We start from the raw sequence: 21175 nt of genomic DNA, 5'->3' as shown, positions 1-21175 counted from the left end.
TTAAATGTAAGACCCAAAACCATAAAACTTCTGGAAGAAAACATAGGCAGTAAACTCTCTGATATTACTAACAGTAATTTCTTTTCAGATATACCTCCTTGGGCAAGGGAAACAAAAGAAAAATTAAACAAATGGGACTACATCAAAGTAAGAAGGTTTTGTACAGCAAAGGAAAACAACAACAAAAAAAGGCAACCAATTGATTGTTGAGAGAAGATATTTGCTTATGATACATCTGATGAAGCTAATATCCAAAATATATAAAGAACTCATATGACTCAACAACAAAAAAACCAAACAGTCCAATTAAAAAATAGGCAGAAAACCTGAACAGATACTTCTCCATAGAGGAAAATCAGATGGCTAATAGACACATGAAAAGATGCTCAAGGTCACTAATCATCAGATAAATGCAAATTAAAACTACAATGAGATATCACTTCACACCTGTTAGAATGGCTATCATCAATAAATCAGAGAACAAGTGTTAGAGAGGATGTGGAGAAAAGGGAACTCTCATACACTGTTTGTGGGATTGTAAATTGGTACAGCTGCTATGGAAAACAATATGTAGGTTTCTCAAAAAATTAAAAATGGATATATCTTTTGACCCAGCAGTTGTACTTCTGGCTATTTATCCAAAGAAAACCAAAATAATTATTTGTAAAGATCTATGCACCTCAGTGTTAATGGCAGCACTATTTACAACAGCTAAGATGTGGAAGCAGCATAAATACCTATCAGCAGATGATTGAATAAAGAAGTGATGGTTCATATATACAACGGAATATTATTCAGCCATTAAAAAAGTGAAATCCTACCATTTGTAATGACACGGATGGACCTAGAGGTTATTATGCTGAGTGAAATAAGTCAGACAGAGAATGATAAATACCATATAATTTCACTTATATGCAGAATCTAAGGAACAAAAAGAACCAACTAGTCAAAAACCGATTCACAAGTACAGAGGACAATTTGGTGATGGCCAGAGGGGAAGGGGCTGGGATGTGAAGGGTTAAAGAAGGACAAATTAGTAGTTGGGGATGGAGAGCATGGCATAAGGAATGCAGTTAGCATTAATGTAATGGCTAGGCAGAGAGAAAGAGCAATTAGTGGGATTGTTTTATAACATATAAATGTCTAACCAATGTACTGTGTACTTGAAACTAATGAAATTTTTTTTTTAAAGAGGTAACTCATCTAAAAAAAGGTTAACTTTAACGCAATAAAATTTACAAAAAGTGATGATAATAAGATTTTTTTCCTTCTCTTTGTAGAAGTATTACCTTCAAACTGGAAAGTTTTATAGTTTTAGATGATAAAATTGAGAGGTAAAGTTAAGATATTGAATAATATTGCCTAGTTTAGTGGGGATGGGGCAAGGGCTTGATGGGTTGAATTTATTCCCTGAAATTGATACGCTTGTATTCAATTGGAACACATAAAACCTAGTTTTTGGGTTTGAACACCTTACTGCAAAGGTACTAAAAATATCAATTTTCATATTAGTTCAAGTGAAAACTTACTTAGTTCATCACAAGTCCAGTATGAGTTGAGGTATGAAATGGCTGCAAAAAATATATACTACAGGTCTAGGCAATGTTAATATAGGTGGAACTAAATTTGGGAAATAAATAAACCGTTCTACTGCATTGTATAATTTCTCACCTCTTCTGGAATATTAGGCCATTTTGGACCCAAAATTTAAAGAATGAATTTGGCAAATAGAAAGACAACCATACTGTTAAGAGTTCTAAAAATCATGTTTGTAGAAGGCACAGTTTTAGATTTGGGAATATTGATCACTGAAAAGTGAGATTATAAGGTAAAATGGGATAACGTTTACAAATATTTGAAAGGTATTGATAAGAGGGATTAGGTTTATTCTCTAAGTAGATTTTTTGAATAGAGCAGTGTTCTCAGTCTCAGCGCTGTAGACATTTTTGTCTGGATAATGATTTGATGTGGGGGTTGTCTTGTCTATTGCAGAATATTTAGCAAGATGTGAAATCAGAGATTCTGAGCACTCTATTAATGGTCTCTGGGTTTATTACATCTTTCAGATTTACAGCTATCATAAATATGGTTACCACATAGGTCTAAGGTAATGCATGGCAGTGTCAGCCTTTGAGAAGCCAGGTAGCACATAGCTGTTTACATTGGCAATTTAATTACATTGGCTATTGGACTGGGTCAGCATGTGCTAAACTTTGATCTATCTTTCCTATGAGAAAGAACATTGTTTTGTCTGGCCACTATTTTTTCAGCTGGTTACAAATCACTGCTACTGCATAAGAAAAAAATAGTGTTGTGTCTTTTTTTTTTTTTAATTTAGCTCTGCCTGTGTCATTTCCTTACTAATTTTTATGCTTGAGAGATGCATAGAATTTTATTGGGGTGAAGAAGGGAACGACAGACAGATGGGCAGTCAAGCTTGGTATATAAAAATGCATACAGAGGCCTGACTGGTAATATCTTCTAGCCCAAGTCATGTTTCTGAGTAAATTATTTAGAATTTACATATGAAAGATCTCTCTGAGATCAGTTTTCCATCTGTGACCTGACAGCTTGTGGATGAACATTTAGTGTGTTTTTAAAAAGCCACTATTTTACATTTGATTCATGTGTGTGTCAAAGAAAGTATAGACCTCTCCATTCTTTAATCTCTTCTAAACTCTCTTTACTAATGAATAATTATAGGACTTCTCTGTGGCATGTGCTTTGTAAGAGGGATGATGGCTGTTACTGAAGGTCACTCAAAAAGAATTTATTGTTTGTTGACGGTTATTTATTTACAATTGTAGTATATATTCTGCATGCCTGTATATCTGTCCCTCTTTCTCTATCTTTCTATCTCATCTTCAAACTTTGCCATAATGTTCATTCTTATTTGAAGAGTATATGATTTATGGTTGTACTATAATGTAAGAAAGAATTTTTGAATTGTGGAAATAGGATGATGTATTTTATATTTGACTCTTTTAGATATAGCAGATCATATCATGCACTTTTTTTTTCGATTTGTAGTAATCATCAATTCAGAATTCTTTTGGAATCGGTAAAAATGTAAGATTTCAGTTGGACATTTTCCAAGAGAATATACTTGATTGATTTATTTCATTGTTTTGTTTTAATTAGTAACTTTTGACTGAACTAATTATAAAGGAAACAAATCCTTTGAAAGCTTGATTATGTTTCTGAAGTTTGTAAATTTTACATTCATTTTGTCACTGTTCTATTATTTTTTTCCCTTATTATTACAAAACCATGTGTTCACATTTTAAAGAAAAAATATTTCAAAATTTCAATAACAGAATGCAACTATTTAAAAAATATTCCTTTTTATCCTTTATTTTGTGAATATACTTATATGGCTTTATATTTTTTCTTTAAGTTTTCTATATTAAGTATTTTTAATATTTCTACAATTACTGATGTCAATAACCACAGAGTAATCTGTTAGATAGTGCATTGTGATTTACTTTATCATTCCTCTAATCCTTTTATTGATTTTCTTTTAGAAATTTTTATAATGCTGTAATAAATATTCTTACCTTGATAGCCATTCTTTCTCTGCTGAATTAATTACTTATGAATATTTTATGACTTTTGAAACATTATCATTTTGCAGCCAGGAACAGTCAGAGATACAATTTTATAGTTCCATAATTGTATATAAATATATTAGTTTTATCATATCATGAAAATTCAGTGTCAATATTTTAATTTTTTCATTTTAATAGATATAAAATTATATCTTAATGATATCTTTTATTATTTCTAATCAAGACTGATTTTTTTCAAAATTATTGTATTCCAGCTAATGTGAATTGTCTTGGGATCTTCAGCGTTCTTGGGGCATTTACATAAGCTCTTTATTTTTATTGGTTTTGATACTTCGTTTTTCATATTTAATCAGTATTTCCTCAAACTTTTTTTTTAGTATTTATTTTATTTTTCTTATATTAAAAATGTTATAATGTATAAATGTTTTGGAAATACAATAGGTCAGTCTTCCCTTTGTGATTTTATTATTGCAAAATAGTTTTCCATTTTATAAATGAACTTCAGATTAGATCTCGGAGCAGAGGATAAATTTATGTAAAGATTTTCTGGATTCTAATTTATGCAGCTAGAATCAGAATTATTTATCAGGATGGCTTTTATCGGTGAATCGACAATTTTGAAAACAGAATCAAATATTTGTTATACGTATTTATGAGCTGTTTGGAAGTTGAAGGTTAGAACTATTCTTGGTATAGGTATCTGTTTTATTTTGATTAGAAATGGAAGTAAATGGTTCATTTACTAAACAAATGGTAAATTACTGAAAGGATATCAGAGGCTCACTGAATGGAAGGGTATCTAGAGGCCCAGGGTTAGAAATTGGATAGAAATAAGGAAGCTTTGGCGCTTTGAGCAGTGGCACCACTGCTTAGATCCATCACATCAGTCTGGTCCACTGCTGCTACCAGGATATGGAATTAGGTCTTTTTGGTAAACACTAACCAGACTATTCAATATGAAGAATTCTCCAAAATGGAAATCAGGGTTCCAATGGGAAGGGAATTTTGAATGTTGGAGGGCCCCCAAGGATAAGTGTTTATACTAGCAGTTTTGATAATTCAGCCCTGCCTATCCTTGTATTCTGATTTATTGCTCATGAAGGAATAATTAATGTCTCATAGTTGAAATTCACTAACAAAAACTCCAAGGAAATTAGGTTTTCTCTACATTTGTAAATTTCCTCTACATTTTTAATGGAAGATGTAAATAGCTTAAGAATGCTGACCAGTTATCTATTCCAAGTCTTTTGAAAAAATATCAATTTATTACACCTAATAACTATTAGATATTTAGTCTGATGAAGTTAGTATCAGAAGGAGTGAAAGATAATTATTTTAGGTATTATTTCACTTGGAAGATTTATTGTTTTTCACTTGGTACATTTTTATTCACGGGTCTAACCTTGGTTTTGTGTTTGTTTCCTATGCCTGCTATAACACATTGCCACAAATTTAGTGGCTCAACACAATACATATATATTATTTTATAGTTCCAGAGGTAAGAAATCTGAAACGGATCTCAGTGGGCTGAAATTAAGGTGTCAGCAGAGCTAATTTCTTCTGAAGTCTCTCGGGAAAAATGCCTTTCTTTTCCTTTTCCAAAATCTAGAGGCTTCCCTACATTCCTTGACTTGTAGCTGCTTCTGTCTTCACAGCCAGCAATGGCTAGTTAAGTATTTCTCACATTGCATTATTCTGACACTGACTATTCTGCTTTCCTCATAAATGTTTAAGGACCCTTATGATTATATCAAACCTACCTGGATAATCCAGAATAATATCCCTATTTTAGGGCCAGCTGATTAGCAAACTTAATTCTATCTCCTACCCTAATTCCCCCTTGTCATGTAACTTATTCACATGTTCTAGGGATTAGAATCCCTAGATTAGAATAGAGCCTCCTTTATTAGAACAAATCCTCCTCCTCTAGAGGAGGAGGCTTTATTCTACCTATCACAGTTATTCATAGGGCTTCCCTCCTTCATAGATATTTGTGCTGGCATGGGTGAATGCTGATCTTTTGAAGTTTCATGTAAGGTATCTCTTCTGTTTGCTCATGGGTAGAACTATATAGGTTTATGCTGAAACAGTTTTCTTTCTTTGAACTCTGCTAGATTTAACGTTAATCTCGTTTTGAAAGACATCGAATATTTGGAATATTTGAATACTATTGTTCACTTAGTTTACCTAAAACTTGAGTGACTCTTTAATTGATAGCCATCTATCCCCTCAACATCTTAGTTTTAAGTTAGATCTCAGAACTATTAGGTATTTGTATTCACATACAATTATTAGAACTATTATAGTTATTTCAGTTGAATTATTTGAATTATTACTTATAAGGAAGTATAAATATACCTATTGATATAGGTTTCGAAGCCTTACAATATAAATATTAAACAGTCTTTTACCATAAAAATTTACTTCTGTAAAAATGTGCTAAAGGAGCAACAGGTATTGATTGTTTATACTTTGCAATAGGAAATCCTGTTATACATATTTTTATTTAGTGCTTCAACTCAATGAAACAATAAAATACTTTAACTCATTTTCTCCTTTATTTTTTCCCTTTTAAGATCAAGACATCTGGAATTAATGATTAAAATGAGAATGTGAAAAATATTCTGAAATTTGCGATTGTATACCAGGATTTATTACATTATAAATCTGACTTTTAAGTGGACCTATTTCTGAAAATTTGGCATTTGAGAGACCTCTAAGAATGATTCTTTAATCTTTAGGGTAAAGAAACAAAACAATCCAAAGAAACAAACCCCAAAGTTATAGTTTCTAGTTATAATTCAGAGCCACTATTATTTCAAGACCCAGTCAAGCTAACCAAGTAAAATCTACATGTAGTCCTATATATTCAATTAATCATTTAAACACTATTTTTCTGTGCATTTAATATGGACCAGTCACTATAGCAAATAATTGGTATTCAGATAATCAACATGATCACTACATTCAAGAAGTTCACAGTTCAATATGCTATTAATGTTATTAATTCAACAATTTATAATCTCTGCACTGCCTACTTTTGCCATAAAAAAACCTGAATTATGATTGTAATGCCCGTCCTACAGTATTGTTTAGTCATTGCTGCACAGTCCACTCCAAATGTAGTAGCATAAAAAAAGATAACAGTTATCATTATCTGTCAATGTTCTGGGAGTTGACTGGCTTTTGCTAGGCAGTCTTTTCTGTTGGCTTTCAGGTAGGGCTGGGACTGGAGTTAAGTGGAGGCTTCCTCACCCACATGTTGGGTTGTTGGTGCTGATTAGCAGATAGGATCTCAGCTGAGGCTGTTAGCCGGAATGCCTCCATGTGGCCTCTCTATCTTGGCTTCCTTACAGCCTGGAGGCTGAGTGCCAAGTGCAAGCACCTGAGAAAGAGAGAGTCAGGTGGAAGCTATTTTACCTTTTGAGGCCTTACCTTGGATGTCACTTCCAAAGTGTCACTTCCAGAGTACTCTGTTGATTGAGGCAATCACAAAGGAATATCATGTAGTAAGGAGAGCATATGGAGATATTGTTGCAAGCCATCTTTGAAAAATACAGTTACGACATCTATTTAATTTTGTATGTGGTGTACTTAATATCTATGCTACATGCTGAAAGTGGGTTTACAGAGATCAATTTAGTAGCCATACATGAATTTACTAGGGGATAGAAATGGGGAAGAAAAGACTAGAAAACAATTTAGGGCTAAGTGAATAACAATAATATTAATAATAATGATAATAATATATATCAGTTTACAATCCCTTATTTTTTAATTTTTTTTTTTTATTTATTATGCCTACAGCACCAGGTCTTCCTAGGTGGTCTCCCATCCAAATACTAACCAGGCCTGACCCGACTTAGCTTCTGAGATCAGATGGGATCAGGCTTGTTCAGGGTAGCATGGCCATAGCAAAGTGAATAATAAAAGAGAATGGAAAGCTTGCATATAAGAAATACTTTGTTGGAAAAAGCAGAAACTAATTACTGTTGGATATGAAACATAAATTAGATTTAAAATAATTCTGAGACATTAATTCTGGGTTTCTGGAATAATAGTCATAACAATACCAGAAGTGGGTTTATTGAAAACTATGTCGAATTTTCTAGGATGCTCAAAGTAATTAATTTTATACAGTTGAAGTTCGACATGATTATAGACACCTTACTTAACATTAAAATGCAAGGTGAACATAACATACATTTAGATACCTTCTATAATGTCTTCAGAAGTATGTGTTTTGAGATTATCGGTATGGGAAAGAGAATTTAACCAATAAAATAGAATACTTTATCTGAGGGAATGTTGTAGAAAGAGATGAACCTAAGCTCATGAACCAAATCTGAGGTTTTCTGCAGTTGATATATAGAGAAAAATATTGTGTGATGACTTATAAAAACTTTAAATTCATATTTTGTGGCCCAATATTTGGATTTTTACAGCTTGAGCTCTGAAGCTGCTTGCCCTTTTAGACTTCAGAACTGCCTGAAGAGCCAGCAGCCCCATTGTGCTGATTGTACTGCTTGAAAAATTGTACTCCTTGCATCATTGTTAAATAATACTCTTTGTACTATGACTGTGTGATCAAAGACAGCCTTTTTGTTCTACAGGCTTGAGCTGACACTAGGATGTTGATAAATGTTTAATCATATATTACCCATTGTTCTCACCTCACAACCCCACTTGCTCGAGCACTGAATCAGCCAACTATTAAAAGTCTGGTTGTCTGAACCAATCAGAAAACAAATGATATAAGTTTATGGTCTTGTTTTCCCTAGCAACCCACCTCTTTAATCCATAGCTCCTTGCAACTTTTGCCTTTATAAACCCTGCTCTACCCCCTCTATTTTGGTTCCCTCCCAGTGCTGTTTCCGTTTTGGGAATCATTATCTGAATAAACTCTCTTTAAACGTCTTTAAAAAAAGTTAACTCTGGATTTTTGTTTACATGTGCTTCATTGAAAAACTAGGCATTTTCTGTAGCACATCCTCCCAGGTAATCAGATTCTAGCCTTGTTCACTGTCTTTGAGCTACTTAGCAATTCTTCTAGTTGTAGATAATTGAAATAAGCAAATACTTTCCTGTGATTTTAATCTACCCTCTTGTCTAAGGAAAAACCAGTTTTGTCTTCATTTGCATTTTATCTCAGCAGTTTTTTTATATAAAATTGTACTGTTTTGACTTTCCTTTTGAATCTGTTATTTCATCTGCCTAAGCCCTCTTGTAACAAGAGTAGAAAAAATTCTCTAACATGTGTTTATATTTGTATATTATTAAAATGATTCTTATGTTTTTTAAAAAACAGTATGGAAGACTTTATTTAGTACTATTGGGTGTCAAGACTATCTCAATAGGGTAGAGCAATCAGGCTAAATAAACTCTTAAAACAAGGATAAGTAGAGATTTATAACCAAGGAGCAGTTTGAGAGAGGCCAGTGGATGACAAACTTCTAAGAAAAGACATGAAGGGTAGGGGGAATTCTTGTTAGACTGACCTAACAGGATTCTTGCTAAGGGCAGGCCAGGATGATCAGGTTGTGGTGGCTGAAAAATTGACTCTTACTCGAAATCACTGTTTGACTATCACTATGGGAACGTAGGCCTTTGATTATAGGAACATAACATTCTAAACAAGCTTTCTGCTTCTGTAACCCCGCTTATGCACCTGACCTGTGAGTTGACAGGTAATGAATAGAAGGATAGACCTTTGTGTTTAGACAGAATGGAGAATGGGATTTTGGGCTTAAACACTATCCACCTTTACATTTTGGGGCTGCTTAATTTGGGGTCTGCATACCCCTCGCAGACCGAGCTGGCTGAATAAAGAGTGTTTCCTATAACTCACTCACTGGGTTCTGGTGGTCACTCACGGAGGCTGGCGGCTACAAGGTATTACTTGGGGGATGGTAGGGAATGAGGAATTTGATCATATATTGAGGGTGATCATATATCAAGGATGGGAGGATTCTTTCTAAACTGGCTTAGTGAGGTTTTTTTTTTTTTTGCTATAACTGAGCTAGGCAGGCTAGTTGTAAAGAGGGCTCACAGGTACCTGACTAAAGTTTGATCAAGGAGAGTGTTTGTCAGTGTAATCATGATTTTACTTTTTTTCTGAAAATTATCTTAGCAGTTGATAGAAGGATAATCTGACTGGCAGAAGAAGAACCTAAAGTTGTGTAATGATGAGCAAATTTGACCAAGAGTGAAACAAAGAAAAAACAAAAACAAAAACAAAAACAATGTGTGTCTTGTCTCATGGCAAATTATGACAATTCTTTGAATATCTGTTTCTTCTTACTAGAGTTGAAAGGTAATAATTATAATGCCTTCTTTACAGAGTCATATTCAGCTAAATGCAGTAAAGTGGATTACGTTTTTCAGATTGGTATTATGTTAGTATGAAGTTATGACTACATTTTTGGAGCCAAAAGAAGGGAGTGTTTCAAAAAGAGCTATGGACTAGAAACATGGTAGAGACTGCTAATTGACTCCTAGTAACCATTTTCTTCTTTCTCTGTTGTGGAACTTCTACTTTTAGTTGAGTGAATTACTGTCCACTTATCGTCTTCATCTCCCAGCCTCTTTGATCACTTACTACAGTTGTGGATTGAGTTTTGGTCACAAGAAATGAGATGTGTGGGGTATGATTTTAGGAGGTTTTTAAAAATTAAATATAGTTTTTTAACTACTAGAAGCTAAACTTGCTTTGTAATTTAGTTACTTTTGTTAAAAGTGCTCTGTATTCACATAGACTATGCCCTTTCAATTTTTTTTTTTTTAGTACAAAGATTTTTTTTTTTACAAATTTGATACCTATTTTTTCTTGGTTTGTATTTCCTTTGGCATTTATTTCACACTACTGTCATCAACTAACCCACTTTCCATAACCAGAGGCATTTAAAGAAATATGCAATGTCAAGGGAACAAAGAGAACAGAGGATTTTATCTTTAATTTACAGTTTGCTCTGAAATTCTGAAATTTGCTCTGAAATCTTTAAATCGTGAGATTGTTAAGGGTGGAAAATTTTCCAGTAAGCCAGTATTAAGGATTTACTTCTGATTCTGTTAACCAGGGTGTGGTAATCTGCTCGAAGATATGCTAACGGCCAACTTCTGCTTCTGTAATCTGTTTACTTGTTCTAGGCTTTATAAACTACCTCTTTTGGGAGCTCAGGGCTGATTCTCTAGTGGGGAGAGTCAGTCGCTGGCCAGCTAATAAAGGCTCACAATTCATCTCAATTGGCTTCGTGGGTCTTAAATTTGATCTCGCCACAACAAGATAACATGGTAAAACTGCACGAAAATTATTTTTCAACTTTGCTACTTCTTTAATATATATTTTTAAAAGGCCTTAAATTTTATTTTTACTCAGCTTAAACTCATCAGAGTGAATATGAGTAATGTAAATCATTTAGTCTAATATCCATTTGGGACTCAGAATTATCCACAGGTTCATAAAGGCCCAGATAATTATGCAGTAATACACTCAGTCATATTAGAGATATATTTTAAAATCTTAAGGAAACAGGTCTTGAACATTTCTACTAAACAACTTTCCCCCTCCTACCTACCTTCCCCAAAAGCAAAATGAAATCCAAAAAATGACTATATCAAAATTCTCTGGTTCAATTCATTCATTAGTGTGATTAAAAATTTTTACTGAATCCTTCTACTCTTCCCAAAGGAAATTTTTTGCCTTCAAGATGGCTCTATTTTGTAAATTCATGTAGGGCATATTGTTCTTATATCTTTCTAAAATTTTTATCCTCTTGATATTTTTATTGTTGATGTGCATTTAAGTTAAGAAATAATTTCTTCAGATTCTGTATTTGTGCCAAGACCAACATAAAAATAACAGGATAAAAAAATTTGGTTTGTTTGGGTTATGTTCTGATTAACATAAATATGAATATATTGATTGCTTCACCAGCACTTGTATTTAATGCACTGGTTCACTGAGACTAATCTTAAAAGTGAATATTTTCCTCTTTCACAGTATCCTTTCCTGAAAGGGAATATAAATGTCTGAGTTAGACATCAGCCCTGAAAATGCTTTTGAAAATTTACTTTTAATACCCGTTAGTATATGAACTCATTTCAACTCAGGAAAGATATTAGAGAAAAGCAATATGGATTCATTTATAATGATTCCCTTGCTTTAGGAAATCATTAACTTTGGAAATTAAGAGATTAGGATGACTAAATTTCTCCTTAAAATAGCTCATATCTAGGGAGAATTAGGAATGGGATAAAAGGTACTAGTTCTATGTACAGAGGACTTGAATGAAAGTTTAATATATTTATAATTAGATCATAGAACCAGGAATGGACTAAAATCTAGTTCATTTGAGGCTTTTCTGATATACCACACAATGTTCTACTTGCATAAACATGCGTAAGTTTAAAAATTAGAGTTTTACTACCTTTCTTTTTACCACTTCTAATTCTGACTAGTTTTCTTGTTTACGCCAGATTTGTGGTTTCCTTACTAACTTTCTGCCACATTTTGCTTACCATGTCACTTTCCTAGGAGATATCACCTGTTAGCTGTCCTGGCCTCCTGCTTACTATATAAACAGAACTTCTTTTCCTTAAAAAATTAAGAAAGTTAAAAAAAAATTACAATCGACATTAAATATTATATTAGTTTCAGGCATACAGCATAGTGGTTAGGCATTTATATAACCTACAAAGTGATTCCCCCAATAAGTCTTATAACCACTTGACATCATGTATAGTTATTAGAATATTATGGACTGTATTCCCTAAGCTGTACTTTACATTCCCATAACTATTTTGTAACTGCCAATTTGTATTTCTTAATCCCTTCACCTTTTTCACCCAGGCCCCCAAACTCCTCCCTATCTGGCAACCATCAACCATGTTTGTTCTCCACATCTCTAAGTTTGTTTCCATCTTGCTTGTTCATTTATTTTGTTTTTTAGATTCCACATGTAAGTGAAATCATAGGTTTATTTTTCACTGACTCATTTCACTTAGCACAATCCCCTCTATCTCCTTCCATGGTGTTGCAAATGGTGAGACTTCATTCTTTTTTTATGGCTGAGAAATATTCCATTGTATATATGTACCACTTCTTTATCCATTTGTTTTTTGATTAGAGCATTTAATCCAATTACATTTAAAGTAATAATTATTTACAATGAATGTTGAAGTCTCTTTAACATTTATTATAGTAGTGGTTTGGTAGTCATAAACTACTTCAGCTTTATTTTTTGGTCTGGAAAGATCTTTATCTGTCCTTTGACTCTAAATGATAGTTTTGCTGGGTAGAGTAATTTTGGATGTAGGTCATTGCTTTTCATTACTCTGAATATTTTGTGCCAATCCCTTCTGGCCTACAAAGTTTCTGTTGATAACTTTGTTTCTGTTGTTCATATGACAGTCTTATGGGAGCTCCCTTGTAGGTAACTAATTGCTTTTCTCTTGCTACTTTTAATAGTTTGTTTTTCTCTTTAATGTTTGGCATTTTAATTATCATGTGTTCTGGTGTGGGTCTCTTTGGGTTCATTTTGTTTGGTACTCTGCATTTCTGGACTTGTAAGACTATTTCCTTTACCAGGTCAGAAAAGTTTTCATGATTATTTCTTTGAATAGGTTTTCAATCTCTTTCTCTCTTCTCTTTCTGGTGCTCCTATGATGCAAATATTGTTATGCAAGATATTGTCCCAGAGGTCCCTTACATTATCCTCATTTTTTAAAATCTTGTTTTTCCTTTGCCTCTTCCAATTTGGTGTTTTCTGCTACCTTGCCTTCCAAATCACTGATTTATCCTCTGCTTCTTCTAATCTGCTATTGATTACCTCTAATGTATTCTTTTTTTTCATTTTAGTTATTGCATTCTTCATTTCTGACTGGTTCTTTTACTGTTCCCTTTCTCATTTTTAATGTTTCTTATCTCTTTGTTGAAGTTCTCATTGAGATAATCTATTATTTTTCCTAAGTTGTTTGATAATCCTTATTGCCAGTGTTTCGAATTTTGTATCTGGTAGATTGCTTGCCTCTAATTTGTTTAGCTTTTTTTCTGGAGATTTTTTCCTGTTCTTTCATTTGGGACATGCTTCTTTGTCTCCTCATTTTGGCTGCCTCTCCTTGTTTGTTTCTGTGTACTCAGTAGATCTGTTACCTCTCCAGTCTTGGCAGAGTGGACTTATATGGTAAGTGTCTTGTGGGATCCAATGGTGCAGTCTCCCTATTCACCTGAGCCAAGTGCTTTAGGAATGTCCCTTCTGTGGTTGTGGGCCCTCTCCTGTTGTAGTTGAGGCTTGATTGCTGTTGGTACATCAGTAGGTAGGATTGACCCTCAGGCTGACTGGCTTTGAGAACTGACCGTGACTTTAGCAGAGAAGCTATTGTGTGGGGGAGAACCTACAGAGCAGGATTTACTTTAGCAGGGCTCAAGCTTTTGCCAAATCCACCCTTTGGGTGTGTCATATGTTGCACTAATTGGATAGTGCTCTGGTTTGGCCTGAAGCCATCGATTCTGAGGCTTCTGGGAATGGCTTCTCTCCTGTGCAGACCTAGGTCAGCTGCTACCTATGTTTTGCCTGGGGCCACCTGGTAGGAGCTACAAAATGATCTTCAGTTGTTAGATGCCTGTGCTGAGCTTGGAGGCACCTGGGAGTAGTTATGCTGTGAGGCCAAGTGCCAGTTGTTTGATGTTTGTGGACTTTTGAGAGATTTTAGGAAAGTCTACAGCCAGGTATAGCCTGGCCCCTTGCGTGGATTAGCCTCTGAAAGAGGTTCTGGCTGGGCATGTGAACTGGGTGGGGCAGGGTCTCAGAGACTCACCAGGCTAGGATGAGAGTGTTATTAGCTGGGTTAGTGGAGACACAGACTTGCCACCTGCCTACATCTGTAGGCTAAGTAGGGGGAGGGCTCTGCAAAGGAAGAAAATGGCAGAGAGAGCTGCCCCGCCCCCACCCCTGCCCCCACCAGTTCTTGTTCCTAAGCCAGACAGTTCAGTCCTTCCTTCTACGTCCTTGGTGCTTTTTGAGTTGCTGTCCTTTCACTGGTGCTTAGGGTAAGTGTTTGTGAGCAACTAAGTCCATGTATGGAACCTCTGAGAGGATACCTGGGTTTCTAGCAGCCCTCCATATCACCTGGATTGAGTCCCTGCTGATTTTTACAGCGAGCTCTTTTGGGGACTCCTCTTCCCAGAACTTTTGCTCCAAGCTAGGGAGCCATTGTGGGACTGGGACCTCTCACTCTTAGTGGCGACCTCTGTAGGTAAGATACCTCTCCTGATTTTTAACTGCCACATGTGGAGGTGGGACCAGCCCATTTTAGATCTTTGCCGCTCCTGCCAATCTCCACTTGGCTTCTTTATATTTTTAGTTAAAGGAGTTCTGTTCAGCTAGTCTTCAGGTGATTCCCAAAGGTGGTTGTTTTATGATTTAGTTGTAATTTTGATGTAGTCATGGGAGAAGGTGAGCACAGCATTTACCTACTCTGACATCATGACAAAAAGTAGGACCTCCTTTATGAATTATAGTTAACTTGTCAGGTCTGGTGAGCTGGACCAGGTAATATATAGCCTCAATAAAGCCTCAGTAGTAAAATAGTACACACACACACACACATATAATTCTTCCCTTAAAGGGAAGATGGACATAAGTAATCAAGTCCCCATGCCTTTCCCTCTGCAATAATTTCAGCTCCAATAGCTCCACTTAACCCTAGTCATTTGACCTCAGCCACCCAGGGGATTAAAAACCTCCCAAAAGCTTGAAACAGTTCATGGAATAGTCCCATACAACAAAGGATTATCAGCTTTGAACCCAACATTGGTACCTTGTACCTTGAGAAATAATGTTTTGGGGGAAGTGCAGGTGGGAGAGACAGTTGTGTATCTATTCTCTGTTCTACCTTATTTCTGCCTTTTAATGTCATCTTTGACTCCATACATTTTCTATTATTTTTCATATTTGTCCATGAGTGGTTCGAGGTGAGAGTAAGTGCATTTATTTGTTATGTGCCCATGTTAGGAGGATGGCAGCAGAACCTGAGATTTCTGAAAGGCCATACAAAATAGATGAGAAAGATCATTGTAATAATAGTTTCCAAGCATGATGCTTTGTAATGTGAAATTGCTGCTTTTCTGAGCAAGGGGTGGAGTCTATTTGTCTACTGCTTTGAATCTGGACCAGCCTTATAATTTGCCTTGACCAATAAAAAGTAGACTAAATGATGTCATTTGAGTTACAAAGTTTAAGGTCTGAGAGGCCTTGCAGCTTCTGCTCTTGTTTCCTCTCAGAACCTTACCATTATCAGGAAGACTGGGTAGACTTCTGAAATAGGAGACCTTGTAGAGCAAAGTCTGTAGCTGAGAGTCAGAACCTAGGACCTAGCTATGTAACTGGATATTTTAGACCCTTTAGTTCCAGTCAAGTGGACATATGATTGAAAATGCGTAAGTGACCAGATGAAGCCAACAGAAGAAACAATTAGCTGAGCCAAGCCAGCTCACAGAATCATAAGACATAGTACATCATTGTTGTAAGCCCTTAGCTATGAGGGTGGGACAGGGAGGGTTGCTCTATATCAGTAGATAATTGACACATGAGACCAGAGGTGATTGGGCTTAACAGAAACTCAAAGGAAGAAGACCAGACATGGGAAGAGAATTACTTTTAGAATTGAACATTCTGATTCCTACTTATTAATTATCAGATGTTTAAGTGCTTTCACTTAACACAACTCCTAATTTTTTATACCCTGTCGAAGGTTGCTAAAACTGTCTTACTATGAGATTTTTATAGGAGTTTTTGGTATAAATTTTTTTCAAGAAAAGAAAAATATAAATAAACTTGGTCCTTGTTAGAACAAAATAGTTAACAAAGTGTGGTATTTTATAGTGCCTTTAAGTTAGTAGATATCAGCAGACATCCACTATAGAAGAATGAACTAAAAAAGTTTCAAATAAGCAATTAGGAAGGCTAAATAGAAAACTTCATAACAGCCATGTGCAAACCTGACAATAAAATCTGGCCCTAATCAAAGGAGTCAGTGTGTCTGAAGAAGGGTGTTTGCAATATTGCAAGCATAAATAATCAAAGAGTTCATCACTGAAGGACCGGGAGAAAATTCAGAATATTCTTAAATTGATGTAACAAGCAGGACCAACTGTTATTTGGAGGATATAAGTGATTAAGGTGGCACAAAATCTAAAGGTATTTTATTTTCAGATAGTTGCTGGAGAATTAAAGTAATTTAACCTATATTGTAATTTTATTAGTTGTAAACGCTTAGTGTAGAAACAATAATTAGGAGATAATACAGAGGTAATAAAGAAGTCAGGGTAAAGATAATTGTTCTAAATTATTCTGCTTTAAAGGAAGTTATGGGTGAGAGCTTTTTTTAAAATCAACCTTTAAAATAAAATGCCTCTATAGTAATATAAGACAGAAACTAGTGCTATGTTGTACATCCAGGTTAAAATAAAGCCTAAGAGACTGTAGGGAGATCATGTGGAATGGTGGTTCTGAGACAATTAAGTTCAATTGTACAGCAGCAATTTAGCTACACCATCTAAGGCTAATCTATTAATATTTTTGAGCTCCATTTCATCATCTTTGAGATAATAACAACAATACCTATCTGGGTATATTTTACAAAGGTTACATGAAATGATAAGTTTAAAATTATATGCAAAACAAATGGTAACAAATAGTCAAAATTATTAAAGATAATATATGAGTCTGAAAATGTGGTCTTTTGAGGCTGGCATAATTTCCATATGATAAGACAAACACAGTTTTGATGAATTTGGACATTTGTGCACAATCCACCACAAACCAAATCAAGATAAACAGTTCCATCACCCCCAAATTTCTCTCATGCTCTTTTGGAGTTAGTTCCCAAACACTTCCCTTGCTCCAGATACCAGTTGATTTGCTTTCTGATACTCTAGTTTCAATTTGCCTCTTTTAGAGTTTCATAAAAATGAAAAGCACCTCCTCCCCCTCAATTTTTTTCTTCCTTTTGTCCTTCTGCCCCAGTGTGGAGTAACTGCTGTTAACTATTGACCTTCTCACTTTTCTCAGCTGCAATTAATGCATTTTTGAGAGGGGAGGGGGTTAGCTTTACATCCAAAAAGAATATGTTTCAGTAGACAATACTGTTTCTCATGTGTGATAAAACTGACAAATTATACCTGTGCAAAACACTATATTGACCATGCTATTTCTCTGAAGGCACTATAGCAAGTTCACATATTTTCCTGGGAATGTTAAAATGTTGGCTCTGAGTGTTTTCTTCAGTATTTATGCTTATCCAGGTTTATCTGTGCCACAAAAATTGTGAGAAAAGATGTATGCATGTTTTTAGTTTGATCATTATTAGCCTTTTTTTTTTTTTTTTGAGTCAGAGGGAAAATATGTTCTTTAAGTAGAAACTTAGATACTCCACCCAGGTTGTGCTGCATCTGTGCAGCCAATTCAGGGACTGCTGATGGGATAGATTGTCTAATATGGGAAACTTTGTCACTGCTTCTGGGGCTGGGGGAGGTTTGAACTACTGGAACATTTGAAAACTTTAATTATGAGCAGTTAACTGGTCTAAACATTACACTAATTCTATCTCAAGAGAAATATATTCTGTATTAAACCACTTTAAATGAGTCGAGCCACATTCTCATCCTTCTCCCTAACAAATTATAGTGCTTCATTACTGTATTTATTTTACTATATAAAAAATACTTATACGGGTAAATGAGTTAAACTATTTGGCTCTTAGCTCCAAGATAGAAGGAATTAGCTTATGATTTCACTTATAGACTGATCTGTAACATTAAAATTCAAGAATATGAAGAGAACATGAAGAGAATGAAAACAGAAACTTTCATGACATTTACTATTTTCATTTCTTTTTTTCAGAAAAATTGAGTCTTAGTTGAAATTACCTGTACAAATACTGATCTTTACAAATGGCTTTGGATGCATATCGGTTATATTATAATCAGAAAAATATGAAAAGGAGAATTTCAATGAGAATAGAACCACAAAATATTCTTGGTCATATATGACTTCAAAGGAAGGTGTCGAATTTTGTTATTGGCAATTTCATTTTGACTTTTTTCCCCTAAGAATTCAAAGCATATACTACTTTAGAGAAAAAAAATCTGAAGCATACTAGTGGGCATATATTGATAGTTCTAAAATGTTTTTTATGAAAGATCTATGGTTTGGAAAAAAAAAACTCTCCCAGTAATTGTTGTTATAATGTTGGAGAACTATGAGCTCATTTCCTGTGAACTGCTTCTCCTGAATTTTCAAGGATTTTCTGGGGTTTCAATAAGGAAAAAAAAATATTCTTGTTTGTCTTACTCAGTATGTCACTCTGTCAAAATATATATATTTTTTCTTTACTTTTTACCCTTGATTCCTGAGTCCGATCTGTGCCCTTTGACCTTGATTGGAGAGAAGAATGGCTGGGTTTTCATTCTCTCATACCAATACTTGGAGTTATATGACATGAATTACATCTTGAGTAGTAACAATTTAAATGCTAGGAATCTCTACATTTCTGGTGAATATCAAGCTTTTAGGCAATTGACACTATTTGTTGTTCTATCTAAGTTTTTATTTTTAAAACTTTAAAATTTTCAAGTGCAGTATTTATAGGCAAAATGAGAGATATGTGGGATCTACTTCAGAATATTTCAGTGTGGCAGTAAATGATTGACTCAAATCTATTTTCCTACTATCTTTCGATTTTCTTTCTGTTAAGAAAATACATTTCTCCAACTCTCTTTCACTCTGGATTCCAGTTTTGGTCAAGGGGAGATACTAGTGGAAGAGAAAATGGCAGGAAGGATGAGCCAAGCCTGGGTACCCCACTCCTAATCACTCTTGCCTCTTGTACAATGGTTGTTAATGATCCAAGTATAACTGAACTCCAAGTATACTGTAGCTCCCAGTATAACTGAACAACTCTCATCATGGTTCTAGCAGTGCATCTTTGGGTGTTCTAGCTCCTACCAGATAGTCTTGACATCTGGGCTCTGATAACAACATCTCTTTTTATGGTTCTTCCAACTTTAGGGTTGTCTGGCTGTTGTCCATCCCTGTGTTGATTTGAGATCTCCTTTTAAGCTCAGAACTTCTATCATCTGTGAAACAAATCCACTTACATTTAAAGTCTTTGTACTTGAAAAAAAACAAAGGTGTTCTTATTTTCTGGCTGGACCTTATTGACATATCCTCAGACAAACAAGCAGAAAGGTTGGAGAAACCTTCATTTCTGGTATGGTCATGTAAGCCCACTCCAGCCAGATACATCCACTGATGACACTTAGAAACTCAGAACAAAATAAACAAGCAACATGAAGACTTTGAACATTAATCTAAAGAACAGATTTTGAGAGGAGATCACAATTTAGAGAAGTTAAATGCTTGGGAGTAGAGTTTACTATTTATTTTTTCCTTTAATCGTTTTACTCTAAGGGCAGTCCCTAGCCACAGGTTTGTACAGTGGCACGCGCAGCTAAAACTAGTATAAATTTCATCTTTTTGAACAGGGGAATCAGAAAAGGGAGCCTCAGTTGGCCAGAGAGTTTGAAGGGGGGAAATCCTGTGTGAGAGAAAAGAGCGGGGGAGAGAGCGAGCACACGTGTATTAACCTAAACTAGTCTTAGATTAACCCCCGAAGTATGCATGCATATGACACAAGCAAAGACCCATAGCCAAGGTGTAGGGAGCTTAACTGAAATTTGAATTATTTGAACAAGTCTCCTGACTAACACATTGATGCTCAAACCAATGTAGCAAAGGTTTAAAGAAGTAAATAAAAAATTGAACTACCAACACAGAAGGCAAAACAAACCTTAAGTTATGAACCTAACCAGAATGAATGTCTTCTAAACTGGAAACATTAACACTCTTCAGAGCATTATAATAGGACCTAGTACCTATGCAGTATAATATTCATAATGTCTAGAATATAATTTAAAATTATTCAAAATGCAAACATCAGGAAAATGTGACCAATTCCAAGGGGGAAAAGAAGGACACACACACACACACACACACACACACACACACACACACACACACTAGATGAGCCAATATTGTGAGCATCAGACAAGATTTTAAAGCAGCTATTACAACTATGCTTCATGAGGTCAAGAAAAGTATACAATATCACACAGTTATCATACATAATTAGTTTTGAACAATGATAATTGTCAGGATTATAGTTTGAATTGCTTCTTTTTTATTGTGGCAAAATATACATAATGCAAAATTTACCATTTTAATTATGTTTTAAATGCACAGTTCCGTATCATTAAGATTGTCATGCAACTATCACCACCATCCATTTACAAAACATTTTCATCAACTTAAACTGAAACTCGGTACTTATTAAATAATTAAACACTAGAGATAACTAGGGTGTTTCTCTTTTTGTATAATTAAAAGGACAACTGACAAGTAGAAATTTGATGTTAACTATTATAATGGAAAATTGTGGTCTTTCATTCAATTTTCAGATCTAAATTCACAGACCCAGAGCCCATTGATTGTAGATGAGCTGGAGAACTCTTAAAGAAGATCCTGCAATGCCATTAGAAGTTTACAAAA

At 34.7% G+C, this 21175-nt stretch overlaps 1 protein-coding gene and 1 pseudogene across 1 annotated transcript in view; one reads left to right on the top strand and one right to left on the bottom strand.

The window, feature by feature from the left end:
- ADCYAP1 (adenylate cyclase activating polypeptide 1) overlaps nt 1-21175 on the top strand; it is a 661277-nt gene that overhangs the window by 313740 nt on the left and 326362 nt on the right. The gene's annotated exons all lie outside the window — the stretch shown is intronic.
- On the bottom strand, nt 7368-7486 carry LOC118610210 (annotated as a pseudogene).

The sequence above is a fragment of the Rousettus aegyptiacus genome, unplaced genomic scaffold (assembly GCF_014176215.1).
Source record: "Rousettus aegyptiacus isolate mRouAeg1 unplaced genomic scaffold, mRouAeg1.p scaffold_m13_p_12, whole genome shotgun sequence".
In the NCBI taxonomy this organism is placed as follows: domain Eukaryota; kingdom Metazoa; phylum Chordata; class Mammalia; order Chiroptera; family Pteropodidae; genus Rousettus; species Rousettus aegyptiacus.
This window is presented reverse-complemented; position numbering and strand designations above follow the sequence as displayed.